Genomic DNA, 18,352 nt, shown 5'->3' with positions numbered 1-18,352 from the left:
AACCACTACACCACACTGGCACAGCACAAATGCACAAATGTGGAGGCAGACCATAGAAGCATGGAATCGTAGAATTGGAAGGGACCCTGAGGCTCATCTCATCCAACGGCCTGCAAAGCAGGAATTTGCAGCAGCCCCATACGGGGATGAAACCTGCCACCTTTGGCGTGGTGAGCGCCATGCTCTAACCAACAGAGCCGTCAATAATAATAATAATAATTATTTATTTATACCCCGCCCATCTGGCTGGGTTTCCCCAGCCACTCTGGGCAGCTCACAGCATACATCAGAACAAACTAAAAACATCAAACACTAAAACTTCCCAATACAGTGGTACCTCGGGTTACATACGCTTCAGGTTACAGACTCCGTTAACCCAGAAATAGTACCTCGGGTTAAGAACTTTGCTTCAGGATGAGAACAGAAATTGTGCTCTGGCGGCGCGGCAGCAGCGGGAGGCCCCATTAGCTAAAGTGGTGCTTCAGGTTAAGTACAGTTTCAGGTTAAGAACGGACCTCCAGAACGAATTAAGTTCTTAACCCGAGGTACCACTGTATGGGGCTGCTTTCAGATGTCTTCTAAAAGTCAGATAGTTGCTTATTTCCTTGACATCTGCTGGGAGGGTGTTCCACAGGGCGGGTGCCACCACTGAGAAGGCCCTCTGCCTGGTTCCCTGTGACCTCGCTTCTTGCAGGGAGGGAATCGCCAGAAGGCCCTCGGTGCTGGACCTCAGTGCCCGGGCTGGACAATGGGGGTGGAGACGCTCCTTCAGATCTACTGGGCCTTTGAGGCCGTTTAAGGCTTTCAAGGTCAGCACCAACACTTTGAATTGTGCCTGGAAAGGTCCATCTCTTACACATGGCCATGGTGCTTAGGAGCCGTGACCCCTGACCTCTCGAAAAGAGGGGCGCCACAGCTGGGGGAGAGGTCTCAGGTGTGGGGGTCTGTCTGACAGCTAGGAATGCCTGCTTTATTTATTACATTCAAATCCCACCTCTTCCCCCCCCCCAGAGTTCAAGGTGGCAGGCATAGTTCCTGCTCCACAACCCTGTGAGACAGGTCAGGCCGAGAGCGAGCGAGTGAGGCCCCCCAGCGAGTACGGATTCGAACCCACGCCTAGGAAGGGCTGGGAGAAGGCAGCCAGGAGAACCACAGGGCTCTGCTTCCCGTCAGTCCCGAAAAGTCACTTGGCTGCCGTTGACATGAGTCACACCGAGGGAAGCAGCGGGGTTGATGCTGGCATGGGCAGGCCGAAGGCCAACAGGGGAAGAGAGAGCGGCCTGTTTGGCTCGAGCGGAGAAGCCCCCAGCCCAGCCCTCCTCCCCACAGGGCCCCCCCAGTCGCCCACCCCCTCCCCACTCCACCCATTGGGGAGCCATTTTGCTCAAGGAGCTCCTTCCTCCAGCTGGCAAGCCTAAAATGGCTGAAGGGAAAAAATTCCCGGTGCCAGCTCCGATTAAGCAGCTGATGCCTTGGCCCGGCCCGCTCTCCGGAGCTCAGCGCGGAAGCCGCTCCAAGAGGCTCGCCTCGTTGCCCCCAGACGCTCAGGCGCCTCCTTTGGCCCGGCCGGCCCCCTCGTGTCAAGGGCTGGCCCCCGAAGGCACGCTCTGCCCTCTCCCCGCTGCAGAGAAAATCTTGTGTGTGAGAGAGAGACAGAACAATAGGGATGCCCACAATGTTTTCTTTTCTTCCAAGCCCGTCTTTCGCAAACTTCCCTCCTCCCTCGACCTGGGTGGGACCGTCCCCACGACGCAATTTCAGGCCACGGGGGTGTGCGTGTGTGCAAATGGGCTTGTGCCTGCGTGCACGGCGAGTGTGCGTGCGTATAACACGGCGGCAACAATTCCTTGAGGGTCTCTCTTTCTCTCGCGCACACGCATATATATAAACTCCCTTCCCGGCTGCGACAGGAGTACCCAAACGGAAAGGGAGTTTCTATGGAAACCAGCCTGGATGACGGAGGGAGAGAAAAAAAGAAGGGTTGGGGAGGGAGGGAGAAGGAAGAGGCAGCGCTCTGTGGCACAGAGCAAGAATTTGAGGAGGGGGGAGACATGTGGGACCGGCTGTATGTGGGTAAACGCAGAGAGGGGGCATGCGGGAAGGGCAAGACACGCGATGGCGTTCTGACAGGTACAGCAGCCAGGGTATCTCTCTGGCCAGGAGATCCTGGAACCCACCTGGGGGGTTATCCAGACGTCCTTAGGCAGCCCCCTTCATTCCCATCTCTTGAGCCTGACTCTAACCACGCTTTCTTCAAGGGACGCAGGTGGCGCTGTGGGTTAAACCACTGAGCCTAGGACTTGCCGATCAGAAGGTCGGCGGTTCGAATCCCCGCCACGGGGTGAGCTCCCGTTGCTCGGTCCCTGCTCCTGCCAACCTAGCAGTTCGAAAACACGTCAAAGTGCAAGTAGATCAATAGGCACCGCTCCAGCGAGAAGGTAAATGGCATTTCCGTGCACTGCTCTGGTTCGCCAGAAGCGGCTTAGTCATGCTGGCCACATGACCCGGAAGCTGTACGCCGGCTCCCTTGGCCAATAAAGCGAGATGAGTGCCGCAACCCCAGAGTCGGCCATGACTGGACCTAATGGTCAGGGGTCCCTTTACCTTTAACCATGCTTTCTATCTGGCACCGGGGCCAAAACAGCTGTCACAGATCTATCCTATTGTCCCCCAGCATCGAAGGGGGATCCCAGCGTCCCAGAGGGATCCCAGAGTTATCTTGGGGAAACCTGACCCCCCACCTTCGACTGACAGAACGGGCGGGTCGCAGCCCGATCCAAGGTGCGTTGCAACAGGAGCACCTGGCAATTACAGTGGTACCTCAGGTTACATATGCTTCAGGTTACATCCGCTTCAGGTTACAGACTCCGCTAACCCAGAAATAGTACCTCGGGTTAAGAACTTTACCTCAGGATGAGAACAGAAGTCGTGCTCTGGTGGCGCAGCGGCAGCAGGAGGCCCCATTACCTAATGTGGTACTTCAGGTTAAGAACAGTTTCAGGTTAAGAACGGACCTCCAGAACAAATTAAGTACTTAACCCGAGGTACCACTGTATATGTGGGCGAAAGCTTAAGAAGCAGCGTCAAAATTGCATCCTGGGTCTTAAAATTATTATAATTTTGGGAGGTTTTTAAGGATTGATGTTTTATTATGTTCTTTATACGTGCTTGAAGCCACCCCAGATGGGCAGGAAATATTAATGATGATGATGATGATGATGATGTTGAAGAGACCTAGGGTGAGAGTAACACAGAACCACTCTGCCTCCCTGACCCCTGCCCCACAGGAGCTGGTAGGCTTTGCCTTCAGGGCTGAAATAGATTCTGCACATGCCCTCGGAACATGCCATTATATTGCCAGCGCCTGAGACCTGAAGCTCCGAGAACATCTGTAAATACATCAGAGAGAGAGAAAGGTAGAGGAGAATAAAGTCCGCATATTCAATAGGGTTGCGTAGGGTCCCCGTACTATAAAGAAGGCTGATCGCCGAAGAATGGGTGCTTTTGAATTCTGGTGCTGGAGGAGACTCTTGAGAGTCCCATGGACTGCAAGAAGATCAAACCTCTCCATTCTGAAGGAAATCAGCCCTGAGTGCTCACTGGAAGGACAGATCCTGAAGCTGAGGCTCCAAGACTTTGGCCACCTCATGAGAAGAGAAGACTCCCTGGAAAAGACCCTGATGTTGGGAAAGATGGAGGGCGCAAGGAGAAGGGGACGACGGAGGACGAGATGGTGGGACAGTGTTCTGGAAGCTACCAGCATGAGTTTGACCCAACTGCGGGAGGCAGTGGAAGACAGGAGGGCCTGGCGTGCTCTGGTCCAGGGGGTCACGAAGAGTCGGACACGACTAAACGAGAACAAGGGTCCCCGTAACCATCCTATCTGGAGGGCGACTGTTGCAGACCCTTCCATGGACACTGCCCCGAATGTGGAAATGAATGCGTGTTTCCCCCCCCCCCAATGGAACGGTCGCAGGAAGGGAAGGGGGGAGCAAAAACTTGATTTGCCTCGCCCGCCACTTCCGCCCGCCTGCAGTCCAGGGTGCTGCAACCGAAACAGGGCTCTGCAACGGTGGGGAGAGGGAAAAGGCTGGCGGATCGTAAACAAGACGCGAGGCAGGATGGATTTCTGCGGGTCTGAGTCACGAAGGCTGAGGTCAGCAGATTGCAGGGAACGGCACGGCAGCCTGGAAGAGGCTGGAGGGGGGGTGGAAAGAGGAGGACTGCAATGTGCACTGGGTCTGTGCACTGGAGAGAGAGAACGAGAAAGGCCAGGATAGGAAAAAAGACCCTCGCCTGGACCAGCCTACTGCTGCAACCTTTGCCCACCAGATATTTTGGGACTGCAACTCTCGTCCACTGTGCTGGCTGGGAGTTGCAGTCCGAAACCCGCGATGAGCACCGAGTTGGCAAATCTGCCTTTCCGACTTGCGTGCGGGTTTCTAAAAACCTACCAAAGTCACTGTGCTCAGTGGAAGGAGAAAGACCTCTGTCCCGAAGCTGGAAAACCCACAGGTTCCTACGTTTTGCTGCAGGTTCCGAGGGATTTTGAGACCTGCCACCAAGTCTCTGCTCTAATTTTAATCTCCTAAAATGTTAGGAGCCTGGTTTGAAATCCCCCCTTTGTGACCTTCAGCCACTTGGGGAATCTCTATCTCTGCCAAGCCTGCCGTGCAGGGGAAGTTGCAAGGATGAAACAGGAAAAATCTGTATATTTTGTTCCAAGTGTCTTGGTGGAGGCAGCCTCACCCTCTAGAAATCCCAGACGTGCGCAGGCTTGTGGAAATGGGAAATGCAATTCACACATGCTCAGAGGCCCTTTTCACAAGGCACACTGCAGCCTTAGGAGGTGATAAATTCAAGAGCCTTTCGGACAAGTTCCCGCTGCTGCCGTCTCAAAATTCATTCCCCCTCCCTCTACTCTCTGCCTCAGTTTTCCCCCAAACAAAACAAAAGTAATTGTAATGAACAGATTACGCTAGTAGGACTGCAAGAAGTTTTGTAAGGAGGGCTATTTGAAATATTGCAAGAAAGACTAGGAGGAGAGTTATTAAGGTAAAGGGACCCCTGACCATTAGGTCCAGTCGTGGCCGACTCTGGAGTTGCGGCGCTCATCTCGCTTTATTGGCCCAGGGAGCTGGCGTACAGCTTCCGGGTCATGTGGCCAGCAGGACTAAGCCGCTTCTGGCGAACCAGAGCAGCGCACAGAAACGCCGTTTACCTTCCCGATGGAGCGGTATCTATTTATCTACTTGCACTGGTGTGCTTTCAAACTGCTAGGTTGGCAGGAGCAGGGACCGAGCAATGGGAGCTCACCCCATCACGGGGATTCGAAACGCCGACCTTCTGATCGGCAAGTCCTAGGCTCTGTGGTTTGACCCACAGCGCCACCCGCATCCCGGGTGGAGAGTTATTAGTTAATGATAATTAAGAGTAACAGAGAAATTAAGAAATGCAGAATAAGTGATAAAGAATGAAAAATCATCAGAGGAGTTGACGGAAGTCTAAAATATTGTATAAAATAAGAAGTTATGTTATATGATTGTTGGAAATGATATGTTAAAAAAACCAATAAAAATGTATATATATATATAAAAACAAAACAAAACAAAAAACCCCCAAATGTAGCAGTCACCCTCCCAAATGCAACGAGGTCTCGTTCTTTTTTGAAAAGGAAAAGGCAAGCTCTTCGTACAATTGGGAAGGGCTGAGATGGCTATTGCCACCCTGCAGCCAACAGCATGACAACCAAAACAGATCAATAAAAACGGCCGCCAAACGGCCTTATGTCTCATCAAGATAGGAAGGCCGAGACTGGAGTCAGAGCCTGTGGACACCTCACTCCAGGTCCCACACGAAACATTTAATTTGTATAGGTTCCTCTCGTTAAAGTCCATTTCTGTTTTTAATTTAGCTCCGGGAGGAAAGGGATCTATGCAACTCTAACAGATCGGCCTTGTATGCTGATGAGGCTGAACAAATACCATATTTTTCGCTCTATAAGACGCACCAGACCACAAGACGCACCTAGTTTTTGGAGGAGGAAAACAAGAAAAAAAATATTCTGAATCTCAGAAGCCAGAACAGCAAGAGGGATCGCTGTGCAGTGAAAGCAGCAATCCACCTTGCTGTTCTGGCTTCTGGGATAGCTGCGCAGCCTGCATTCGCTCCATAAGACGCACACACATTTCCCCTTACTTTTTAGGAGGGAAAAAGTGAGTCTTATAGAGCAAAAAATACGGTAAATATTAAGAGGCTGCAAACTTGGGGTGGGGACCCTCCAGGGCAGAGAAACAAAAAAATCTGGGATGTTGTGGGTCAGCGCATCTGGCTGTTAACCAGAAGGTTGGTGGTTCGAGCCCACCCAGGGACGACTGTGGGCAGAATTCCTGCATTGCGTGGGGTTGGACTAGATGACCCTTGGGACCCCTTCCAATTCTAGGATTCTAATGTTGTATCTTAATCTTGTTTTTAAGTTGTATTTTAATCAATTGTTTTTATATCTGGTGTTAGCCGCCCTGAGCCCGGTCTTGGCTGGGGAGGGTGGGGTAAAAATAAAAATTTATTATTATTATTATTATTATTATTATTATTATTTCTGAGCACTTAAAGGGCACAGAAAAGCAGTAAAAGCACTTTTACTCCTCATCATTTTCTTCAAAAACCCCCCTAAAAACTGAGCAATTCAGAGTTCAACGAAGAACCAGACAATTCAGTCTCTGTGGAAGTATGAAGGCCAGCAGAAAGGGTTGAGGTCCCAACACTGGAAATATATTAGGGGCTAGATGCCTGGAGGGACATAGGAAGGACTCCGTTAATCCAAATTTGGCCCAGACAATCTCAAGAAGCAAATGTTTCTAGACCAGAGAGGGGGAATGTGTGGCTCTACATATATGGCTAGACTCCAGCGCCCATCTTTGCTAACTACTGGCCATGGGGCTGATGGGAGTCCATACCCAACAATTGTCCTGGACAAAAAACCCCCAAGGCATCCTGTTTTCCCCCCTGCGAGAGCACAGAGACCCGTCTTGGGCACCGTGCTCTCCCGCGATTTCAGCGCACAGAAAAAGCATGGCGTCGCAAAATGGAAGACGCGTGACTCCCGCGGGAGTGCGGCCCCGGAAGATGGTGTCCAACATTCATCCCCCCAAAAGTTTTTGAGTTTCCATTGAAATGAGGCTGTATTTTAATATTTTAATGTTGTATTTTAATCTTGTGTTTTAAGTTGCATTTCAATCAACTTGTTTTTATATCGGGTGTTAGCCGCCCTGAGCCCGGTCTTGGCTGGGGAGGGCGGGGTATAAATAAATTATTATTATTATTATTATTATTATTATTATTATTATTATTAGCAGAGCCAGTTCTGTGGCCTAGACCGCCCTGCCAAGGAGACTTTTAATGTGGGCAAGGCTGTTTTGCAAGGCAACTTTCAAGCTGGGCGGACTTGGAAACCAACCCATGGGTTTAAAAATGGAGAGCCAAACGGAACGTTCTAGAAGGAGGCGACGAGCCAAAGCGAAGGCTCTAGAAAGAGGCCGAGCCGAGTCATGGCAACCCGACGGCGGTTGCCATGGGGACCAGAGCTAGAAGCAGGGGCTGGCCTAGATCCAGGCACCGTTGCTGCGGAGACACAGATAGGGTGGTGACTGGCCTAGATACAGCCGCTGTCGCTATGGCGACCGGAAGAGGGGAAGCGCGGTGGCGTTTCCATGGAGACCCACGGCAGGCCTTCATCCCCACACCTAGGGGTTAGGACTACGATTCCCAGAAGCCCCGGCCAACACCTCTTTCCCTCTTGACAGCACCCCAAGGAGAACAAGTGCAAAGGAAGGGTGATGGACCTCAGCCTTACCTACACGAGTAGACCACATCTACTGGGTGTCTGTGTCCCTGTTGCTCAAGATGCTGTCTCCAAATCTGCCTGAACAGGACCGTCTGGGTGGGGGGGAGAGAAAGAGACGATGTGTTAGCCCAAATTTAAACTGTTTGTTATCCCTGTGCCCAACACACCTTAAATTCTGCCGCTAGAAAAGGAATCTTCCATTAAAACCTATGCAGCTTTTCGTTTCAGTTTTGGATTTTTCTAAAAAGAGGGCAGAAATGGTCAAACGGCGGGCAGAGTTGAGGCTCTGTTGCATTTGGGGTCAGAAACAGGATCACAGCTGTCAACGCTTCCCTTTCTTTAAGGGAAATTCCCTCATTCCGAATAGGATTCCTCGCAAGAAAAGGGGGAAGTTGACAGCTATGAACAGGATCCCAGGCCTCAAGAAGGGATAGAATAGACCAGGGGTCAGCAACCAAAGGCCCATGGGCCAAAAGCGGCCTGCGGAGGTCATTTGACCGGCTGACCGCTCACGCGCTGTGCTAAACCAATGCAGCGCGGTACGGGGACTCACTTCCGCGGTGCCGGAAATTGCATCTGCGCACGTGCCGGAAATCGCGTGCTCACAAGCACACATGATCCGGCTCACGGACAGATCTCCGCGGGACCAATCCGGCCCAGGCAAGATAAACCTTGCTGACCCCTGGAATACAGTGGTACCTCGGGATACGAACGGGATCCATTCCGGAGCCGTGTTCGCATCCTGAAGCGAGACATCATTTTGACCATCTGCGCATGCGCGTGCAGCGAAACCCAGAAGTAACACGCTCCGTTACTTCCGGGTCGCCGCGGAGCGCAACCCAAAAATACTTAACTTGAAGCACATTTATCCTGAGGTATGACTGTAGCCACTTCCTGCCACCCTCCATAAAACACACCCACCCCTCAATCTAGCTGCGATTCTTTGATTCTATAATATAAATAAATTTTATTTATATTCCGCCAGCCGAAGCCGTGGTCTATAAGGCGCAGGAATGAATTCAAATATCCCCCCCCCCATTCATCAGAACTAGAAACTTGCTTTATTTTTTTTAAAAAAAACAAACCGAGTGCATGACTGACTATCCTTCCAAGGAAGAAAAAGCTTACAAATGTCTGAAATTCTCAGTTTCCCCTCTGTCAAATATGACAGTTAGCAGTATCAACCAGGACTTATCTTTTTAACATGCCATTCCTGTTACTTCTGAGTGAAGAGAGATATAAGATCGAAAACAATACCCACTGCATTTAAAAAAAAATTAAATGCTCGTATTTTTCCACAGCGTCACTCTTTTTTAAAAACAACAACAACCAACCCTTGCTTTCATCATCTTTCCCTGAACGCTTGCCCGCCATTTCGGCAGAAAAGTCGTATCCGTTCCTCATACGCACATCATGGAAAATTTGGCCCTATTCGCACAATTAAAAGGACTTTGTGATTAACACCTTCCAGCCCAAACTTACAGGTTTCAGGACATTTAGATTACTCAAAAAAAGAGTCACGTATAGATGTCTAATTAAATGGTAGATACTGGGAGCGAACAGCGAGAGAGGCTCCAAGCCTCAATTGCTCTTACGTTCCGCCTCCTGAAAAATCCAGAAACCTTAAAATAAAATAAAGGATGTCACCAGCTTGCCGAGTTGCTATTTCTGTTCCCCTTTGAGCACAGATTTGCGGACTTTTTTTTTTAAGGTTGTGTGGCTCAGAGCAGGGGGAAATTCGGCCCCCCCTTTCCCCATCTTTCTGGCTGCCTCTTCTGCGCACATTCACGGAGGAGGGGGCACCAGTTTTCCACTAGCTTTGGGCCACAAACGACTGCCTGCCCCTCTAAAACGAAGCCCTGGATTCGAATCCAGAACCCTCAGAAGGCCTTGCTGCGGCTCCAGCAGGCCTGGGTTCAATTCTGCTTGTAAACACAAGATGCAAATTCCCTTTTGCTGTGTGATCTCAAGCCCTGGCTCCCTTCCCACCAGACTCCGCTTTCAGAAAACCCCAAAGTCAAGGGATATCCTAGGTGCTGCCTACCCCACAGATTTCCCCTCCCGGAATCGAAGCCCCCACCATGTTTCCCCGCGAGCGGTGGGGAGAGCTGAGCCTCCGAGCTTGCTCAGCCAAAGGAACCCGATCCTCTGCCATTTCCGGAGAGCCTGTGATCTCAGCAGCCTTGTGTTAACATCCTCCTCCCCAGCTTAGCACTAGGAGAATGCAGAAAGGCAGGCGGGCAGAGAGGGCGGAAGAGGAGAGAGGCCACAGCCTCCAAAAGTCACTGCCTGACGGGTCCAGGCAGCGTAACCTTTGCTGAGCAACAGGGCCGGGGCGCGAGGATCGCTGCAATTGGCCTGCGTCAGCCTGTGTGTGTCAGGATCTGTTGTCGGGTGTTACAGATGGGCGTAACTGAAGACGGGGACGCGATCCGCCACACCGACACCGCAGCTTCAGGTGTCTTGGGGGTCAGCTGCAGAAGGGGGGGCCTGCGTGGGCACGCATTCCTCAGCAAAACGGCGGGTGTTGTGTGTCCATCGGGAGCAAGCCAGACGCTGTTTCGGTATGTGGGTCAGGCCAGGAGGCCGAGAGGCGTCACCCAATTGGATTCGGCCTGCGCGGGGAGCCCTCAGCAGCGGCGAAGGAAGCGGGGTTTCTACGCCTGGTGCGCAGCGGGCATGATGCGATTCCAGAACGGGCAATGTGGTCGGGAGTGCGAGATGACGACGGCCAGGATGGAGTGTGTCCGGCACAGGCAGATATCTCGGAGGGTGCGCTTCTTGGGGACTGGAGGAAAAGAGGAGGGTGACAGGGTTGCATCCTGCGTCGATTTTGCAGGAAATCTGGAATATAACGGCGCTATGGTTTTCCCAGTAGTGACGTATGGAAGTGAGAGCTGGACCATCAAGAAGGCTGATCGCCGAAGAATGGATGCTTTTGAATTCTGGTGCTGGAGGAGACTCTTGAGAGTCCCATGGACTGCAAGAAGATCAAACTTCTCCATTCTGAAGGAAATCAGCCCTGAATGCTCACTGGAAGGACAGATCCTGAAGCTGAGGCTCCAAGACTTTGGCCTCCTCATGAGAAGAGAAGACTCCCTGGAAAAGACCCTGATGTTGGGAAAGATGGAGGGCACAAGGAGAAGGGGATGACGGAGGACGAGATGGTGGGACAGTGTTCTTGAAGCTACCAGCATGAGTTTGACCAAACTGCAGGAGGCAGTGGAAGACAGGAGGGCCTGGCGTGCTCTGGTCCAGGGGGTCACGAAGAGGCGGACACGACTAAACGACTCAGCAACAACAACAATGTGCGTCATCGGAGCCACACAAAAAGAAGGCCGTCGGGGGTTTTTCTGCGCATCTTACAGCCACAGTCTGATGGGAGAGGTCTTAGATCTGAGTTCATTGCAGCGCAGAGGGCAAGGGTTCAGAAAAAGTGGTAGGGCACGTGCTATGTGGTGCAGTCGGGTACAATTCTGGCGAAGCGACGAGTCACATCGGGGTGTGTGTGTGTGTGTGAAAAAACAAGTATGCCTCTGCCTGCATCAGAGGGGAAATCGCAAGGGGTGCAAGTCAGCTGTAGTTAAGGTGGAAGGGGGGTGTTGATGGACAGCTGCCTGTGCGTCAGGCAGAGTCCAGTCGAAGCTGTTCTGGAGCTAATAAATAACTCTGACGGATTATTTTTCCCTTTCAAGCAAAGACAAGAAAATCGCTTCCAAAGCCAAAGGAAGTAGCCGAGCGCTCGCAAATCATTAACCGAAAAACAACACCAGGCGTCGTCATAGAAACACCAAACACTTCGGCTCTTTTTCCTCGGCAAAGGAAGTCGCTTACGACCCTGACAGCGGCTTGGAGTCCTCCTGGGCAAAAGCCAACAGCTCTGAGAGGGGGCAGGAGAGGTCCTGCTGCATAGCTGCAAGATCTCGAACTCAGGTCCTGGAAAAAGGGATCAAAGGCTCCTGAGGATATTGACACAACTGCTTATTTGGGGGGAAATAAAAGCAAATGTCAGCGCAGACTCATGACAACCATGGCCAATGGGTACGTCAGCAAGCAAAGGCACGGAAGCGATTCTGAGCTGTGAATGGCCAAGTCGGCTATGACGTCATGCCAGTTCCTTCGTCTCCTCCAACGCAACACGCCACCACGGCCCCCGGTTTTTTACAGAGACTAAAGAAAAACTGCCTAAGAAAACACACTCGGCGTTCTACGGATGCACGCAGTGTTAAAAATAAAAACCGCAGCAAAAGGCCTGTTTGCACATTTCCACAGGCAATCCCCACAGCGAACCCAGTGCAAAGAATGTGCTAAAAATGAAAAAAAACACACACAGGGATTGCAAGATTTCTCTGCCACAAAAAGTCTCCCGAGCACCCGCAGATGATGCTGTCGCGTACTGGAATGTCTTAAGGTGCTTGCAGGACCCAAAATCTTCACCCAGCGGCAATGCGCGAGCACAGCACATAAGGATGCAGAAACATGCATTCCATCATTGGGCGTGGGAATAAAGGGAAGGAGAGTGACCCAGAAACGCTCTGAAAGGCGACTGGGATTGAGCTACAACCTGCTGCCTTGTGCAACTAGATGGTGGTGGGGAGGGCATGGGCCTTGAAATAGCAAGGACCACACCCCCCTCAAGCAAAATCATCGCCTCCCAGTCCCTCCAGACCAGGTTAAAGGTAAAGGTAAAGGGACCCCTGACCGTTAGGTCCAGTCGTGGCCGACTCTGGGGTTGCGGCGCTCATCTCACTTTATTGGCCAAGGGAGCAGGCATACAGCTTCCGGGTCATGTGGCCAGCATGACTAAGCCGCTTCTGGCGAACCAGAGCAGCCCACGGAAACGCCATTTACCTTCCCGCCAGAGCGGTACCTATTTATCTACTTGCACTTTGACGTGCTTTCGAACTGCTAGGTGGGCAGGAGCAGGGAACGTACAACGGGAGCTCACCCCGTCGCAGGGATTCGAACCGCTGACCTTCTGATCGGCAAGTCCTAGGCTCTGTGGTTTAGACCACAGCGCCACCTGCATCCCTAAGGGGTGTGTAAAGTAAAGGTAAAGGGACACCTGACCATTGGGTCCAGTCATGGCCGACTCTGGGGTTGCGGTGCTCATCTCGCTTTATTGGCCGAGGGAGCCGGCGTACAGCTTCCGGGTCATGTGGCCAGCAGGACTAAGCCGCTTTTGGCGAACCAGAGCAGCGCACGGAAGCGCCGTTTACCTTCCCGCCGGAGCGGTACCTATTGAGCTGCTAGGTTGGCAGGAGCAGGGACCGAGCAACGGGAGCTCACCCAGTTGCGGGGATTCGAACCGCCGACCTTCTGACCGGCAAGTCCTAGGCTCTGTGGTTTAACCCACAGCACCACCCACGCCACCAGGTTACACACACCCCTGGCCAAAATACACAACTCAATAATGCACTGAATTGCCCCTCTGAACAACTGAATATGCACAATTAACAACTATACCTATAAGTAACAAAACATGTTGTTTTGTAAACAGAGGTTGTTTTTAAAGTCAAAAAACGACTTGTTCTGTTCTGTATTTTTGGGTGGCAGCCAATGCTTCTTCGAATACGCCTGCTGAAATTAAGGGACAATGCTAACTTGGGTTTAGTAATTTATATGGGGCTACTCAGAGTAGGACGACCCATCGTCTTTCTCCTCTTGTACTTTGAGAGCCAGTAAAGCGGCGCGACAATATTTAAAGGTAAACACACAAACAGAAGCTCCAAAGCAATGTTGTTGTTGTTTTTCATTTCATTTCTATACCCCTGTACAGTTTAACGAAACGATCTCAAAGCGGTTTGCAGCACGTTAAACATCAAATAAAACCATCTGGAATAAAGCAACTGCAAGCGTCAAGGAAAATATTCCAGATCTTTTCTAAGTGGCGTTTTGCTTTCCCCATATTCATTTACCTACTTAATTTCTAGAGCCTCCCCATAGCAGAAGGACTCTAGGAAGGCAGTGGGGTGTAGTGGTTAGAGCAGGGGTCAGCGACCTTTTTCAGCAGGGGGCTGGTCCACTGTCCCTCAGACCTTGTGGGGGGCCAGACTATATTTTGAAAAAATAAATAAAAATGAACGAATTCCTATGCCCCACAAAGAACCCAGAGATGCACTTTAAATAAAAGGACACATTCTACTCATGTAAAATCACGCTGATTCACGGACTGTCCGCTGGCTGGATTGAGAAGGCGATTGGGCCTTAGTTTGCCTTCCCATGGGTTAGACTGCAGGCTTCCTCAACCTCGGCCCTCCAGATGTTTTTGGACTACAACTCCCACAAACCCTAGCTAGCAGGACCAGTGGTCAGGGATGATGGGAATTGTAGTTTCCAAACATCTGGAGGGCCAAGGTTGAGGAAGCCAGGGTTAGTGTGTCGGACTGGGACCTGGGAGATGAGGGTTCAAATCCCCACGCAGTCATGAGGCTCCCTGGGGGACCTGGGACTCAGTCGCAGCCTCTTCGCCTACCTTTCAGGGTCGTTGTGGGGATTAACTTAGCTGGGGGGAGAGCAGTAAATGAGCTCTTCTGCTCACCTGTTTAAGAAAGCTGGAGGGGCCAGCCAGAGGGGGAGGTCCGCCGCCAACTTAGCGCCTAGAGATCTCCACGGGGCTGCAATTGGACCCACACCAGTCACAGAACACGCCCAGCTGATCACTAACACGGGTTGTGGGGCATTGTCTCCCACAGTCTCCCCAAAATCTCCACCCTACGGGAAAGCCTGCAAGCAGATTCGCCATTCTGAACCCCAACCCTGTGTTACTTTTATTGCTGTTAACCGCTCTGAGCCCAGGTTCGGCTGGGGAGGGCGGGATATGAAGAAATTATTATTATTATTATTATTATTATTATTATTATTATTAAACCCTCCCAACTCTCTCCTCGGAAAAAAACACACGGATGACAGGAAGGGTGTGTGTGTGAAACCCAACCCTTTAAAATAACTTTTTAAGAGTAACCAGGGTGTGCGTGTGGAAGAGCGGCACACCCCTGGCGGGGAACGATCTTGCATTGCGGGGGGGCTGGACTAGATGACCCCGCTGGACCCCCAAATTCCATCCCTGCAGCGATTCTGGGAATAGGCGCTCCGATTCAGAGGCACGTAGATCCAGGACCACGGAGGTTGGTTCAGGAGCACCTTATCTGCGTCAAATCCTCTTAACACCCAGCTTTAAAGTTGCGTTCCATGTCCTAGACCTAGGCCAGGAGTCTGCAACCTTTGAGACAAAAAGAGCCACTTGGACCCGTTTCCAAAGAAAAAAAAACTGGGAGCCGCAAAACCATTGCGACTTTTAAAACAAATATATCTCCGGAGCCGCGATCTGACAGCGGGCGGGAAGGTGATGTCGGGACGGTGCATGACTAACGCACGCACCGCCCCCATGCGACGTCACAGCCAGTACAGCGCCCGCCACAGTGGGGAGTGTCGGGGCGCACAATGCGCCTCCTCCCCTCGCTAGTATCCGCCCTGGAGCCGCGGCAAAGGTGTAAAAGAGCCACATGCGGCTCCGGAGCCACGGGTTGCTGACCCCTGACCTAGGCCATGGGTAGGCAACCTAAGGCCCGGGGGCCGGATCCAGCCCAATCGCCTTCTCAATCCGGCCTGTGGACGGTCCGGGAATCAGCTTGTTTTTACATGAGCAGAATGTGTCCTTTTATTTAAAATGCACCTCTGGATTATTTGTGGGGCCTGCCTGATGTTTTTACATGAGCAGAATGTGTCCTTTTATTTAAAATGCATCTCTGGGTTATTTGTGGGGCATAGGAATGTGTTCATTTCCTCCCCCAAAAAATATAGTCCGGCCCCCCACAAGGTCCGAGGGACGGTGGACCGGCCCCCGGCTGAAAAAGGTTGCTGACTCCTGTCCTAGGAGCCCGTCATGCAAGGTTTCGGTTTTGAGCGAAGGCCTGGAAGACACACACACACCCCGGGCTGGGATGCTTTGCCTGGAAGAATGACCTTTTCAGAGAGAGAGGCAGAGCATGTTTCTGCTAGCTAGCAAACAAGCAAGGAAGGGGGAGGCCGGCCGGCCTCACACAGCAGCGAGGCAGCATGAAACCGACGGCCGAGGAGAAAAACAACAAGAAGCCAGCCCTAACAATGGAGATCAGAAGGAGGCTGGAAGCCCTCCAGGGAAAACATAGCCCAGCCCAGCCCCAGTGTCCCCTGGAAATGCCCTCCGCCAGGGCTGGCACCGGGACAAGATGGCTGCTGGCCGGCCACGCAGGGGCCCCTCCGTGTAAAATGGAAACCACGGGCAAATCTTGTGGTACCCGGCCTATTCTCCCTACAGAAATATTCACACACGCACACTGGTTAGATTGGCGGGTTCCCTAATCTGGGTTTAGGCCTTGTTTTGCTCCGAAATACTGGTGTTAAAACAGATAGTATGTGGAAATGAGAGAGCAATGCGGCCCTCCAATTCCTCCTATGTGGCCCACAAAACGCTCCCAGGCCACACCCCCTTTCTCCAGGCCACGCCCCTCGCCAGGCCAGCTTCCTTGGCACCCATTCTTTATACCCCGCCCATCTGGCTGAGTTTCCCCAACCACTCTGGGCGGCTTCCAATCAAGTGTTAAAAACACTTTGAGGTTGAATCCTGACAAGACAGAAGTACTGTTTTTGGGGGACAGGAGGTGGGCACGTGTGGAGGACTCCCTGGTCCTGAACGGGGCAACTGTGCCCCCGAAGGACCAGGTGCGCAGCCTGGGAGTCATTCTGGACTCACAGCTGTCCATGGAGACGCAGGTCAGTTCTGTGTCCAGGGCAGCTGTCTGCCAGCTCCATCTGGTACGCAGGATGAGACCCTCCCTGCCCGCGGACTGTCTGGCCAGAGTGGTGCATGCTCTGGTTATCTCCCGCTTGGACTACTGCAATGCGCTCTACATGGGGCTACCTTTGAAGGTGACCCGGAAACTGCAATTAATCCAGAATGTGGCAGCTAGACTGGGGACTGGGAGCGGCCACTGGGACCACATAACACCGGTCCTGAGAGATCTACATTGGCTCCCTCATTGCGAGAAGTGAGGTTACAGGGAACCAGGCAGAGGGCCTTCTCGGTGGTGGCGCCCGCCCTGTGGAACGCCCTCCCTTCAGATGTCAAGGAAATAAGCAGCTATCTTCTCTTTAAAAGACATCTGAAGGCAGCCCTGTTTAGGGAAGTTTTTAATATTTAATGCTGTATTGTTTTTAACACTCGATTGGGAGCCACCCAGAGTAGCTGGGGAAACTTAGCCAGATGGGCAGGGTATAAATAATAAATTATTATTATTATTATTATCCTTTCCCCGGTGTAGCGGCTAAGTGACCGACTGAGCTACGATCAGCAGGTCCTGGGTTCAAATCTCGCCTCTTCCGTGAACTCAGAGGCCAACCGTTCTCAGTCCTCAGTCCTCCCACCTGCAAAATGGGGGCGGGCGGGGAAGAGCAATAACAGTGACTTACCTCACCTGCGTATCCATTTGGTTCAGCAACATTTTCGTGAGAATTATAGCACGGTTCTTTATTTTTAAAGCATACCTTTCCCTGTTTTAAAAGGATTGGGGTTTTTTAATGTTAAAAGGTCCAAAACGCATTGAACCCGAAGGGCTGAAAAGGGGCTGCGTCATGTCTGTTTATTTTCTAGCTCAGTCGGTTCAGCACGAGACTCTTAATCTCCGGATTGTGGGTTCGAGCCTCACGCTGGGCCAAAATGTCCTGCATTGCAGCGGGTTGGTCTAGATGACCCTCGGGGGGTCCCTTCCAACTCTGGAAATCTGCGATTCATTGCCTCTAGATCCCACCTTTCCTTCAAAGAGCTCAAGCTGGCACGGACAGCTCTTCGCCGTGACATCCTCGCCACGACCCTGAGAGACAGGCTGGCCCGAGAGCGAGGGACGGGCCCAAGGTCACCCAGCCAGCTTCACAACCGAGCTGCCTGGCTTTGGCAAACCTTTCATTTTCGCTTGGCCTGCGCCAGCCCTGCAATCCTCCGGGGAGTGGGCCGCACTCGGGCCGGGAGCAGGGCTGCAGGGGCCACACGCTTCCCCCAGAAAAAAATTCTCAACAACATGCATCTTAAAAACAGGTCCCTTCGACCGAAGGAAAAGCAAGCAGCTGTTTTCTACCCTTTGCCGATAAGAAGCTAACCCGAAGTGCTTTTTTAAAAATGGGGGGGGGGTGTAGATTTGCACGCAATCTTCCCCCGTCGCATCGCAGACCCTTCAAAAGCTCACAGACAAACACAGAAGCTGGGGTCTCCACAGCACTGCCTCGAGGGACGGGGCCGTTTTCGCGCTGTGTTTCCTCGCTGCCCAACATGCTCAGATCACGGAGAAGCCCACACAGTATCTCAAGGCCCCCCAGGCGTTTCTCACAATGGCATTCGGGGCACCCGGAATCACACTGTGCATCGGCAGCAGGGGAGAAACGCACACCGTCGTTCGTAAGCATGTGCGCACCAAAGAGCTCTGCGCACCCAGAAAACGAAACAAGCCTCTGGGCTATGCTCTCAATTCGGACATC

The 18,352-nt window shown here is 52.0% G+C and overlaps 1 protein-coding gene and 1 long non-coding RNA gene across 4 annotated transcripts in view; both read right to left on the bottom strand.

Annotated features, from left to right (window-relative positions):
• The window catches only part of LOC308462422, an 87,917-nt gene extending 71,567 nt beyond the window's left edge, over positions 1 to 16,350 (bottom strand). Inside the window, exon 1 of the long non-coding RNA XR_013979139.1 lies at positions 15,046 to 16,350. This is a non-coding gene — a long non-coding RNA (uncharacterized lncRNA). The remainder of the gene's footprint in view (positions 1 to 15,045) is intronic.
• The window catches only part of ZBTB4 (zinc finger and BTB domain containing 4), a 32,247-nt gene that overhangs the window by 10,283 nt on the left and 3,612 nt on the right, over positions 1 to 18,352 (bottom strand). Inside the window, exons 1-2 of one of the 3 annotated variants that reach the window (XM_080979629.1) lie at positions 9,924 to 10,069; positions 7,853 to 7,935 (exon numbers count right to left, since the gene is read on the bottom strand). The gene's annotated coding sequence lies outside the window, so the exon portion shown is untranslated. Of the gene's footprint in view, positions 1 to 7,852; positions 7,936 to 9,887; positions 10,070 to 18,352 lie in introns of those variants that run through there. The other 2 variants (XM_080979628.1, XM_080979627.1) reach the window with 2 other exon arrangements.

Source organism: Podarcis pityusensis (genome assembly GCF_964106645.2).
Source record: "Podarcis pityusensis genome assembly, chromosome: 13".
In the NCBI taxonomy this organism is placed as follows: domain Eukaryota; kingdom Metazoa; phylum Chordata; class Lepidosauria; order Squamata; family Lacertidae; genus Podarcis; species Podarcis pityusensis.
This window is presented reverse-complemented; position numbering and strand designations above follow the sequence as displayed.